Raw genomic sequence first — 474 nt, forward strand, 5'->3', positions numbered from 1 at the left:
ACCACACCCCTTGCCTGTAACTGGTATAGATTACATCAGAAATTCCTTGCTGAGCCAGCTCTGCTAATAATTTTTGTTCTAAATCACAGAAAAAACCTGTGAAATGTAATCATGTCCATACTTTCGTCCACTGCAAATACCCGGAAGATGAAATTAAATCTTACAAAGAGCAATCCATCTCTTACTCAATCACTCCAGGACAAACTGAAGTGCCAGAGCAATGGTTTTACTGTGTTTGTGTGAACTCATGTTACAGGCTGAGGCCACGGGCTGGGAATCTGCGATCTGCCAGTCCAGATGGGATTAGAAATCACTGTCACGTATGAAACGTCTGGCCCTCAATGAAATTATCTTTGAGGGGCAGCTTTATAAAGACACTTTCCACAGAAGTAGGAGAGGAGTAGAAAAGGGGCTGTATGTAACTGTACAGCTGAGATCAAATTCAATTAGAGGTGAGAGTTTGCAGCATTTTCA

This window comes from Geospiza fortis, unplaced genomic scaffold (assembly GCF_000277835.1).
Source record: "Geospiza fortis unplaced genomic scaffold, GeoFor_1.0 scaffold361, whole genome shotgun sequence".
NCBI lineage: Eukaryota > Metazoa > Chordata > Aves > Passeriformes > Thraupidae > Geospiza > Geospiza fortis.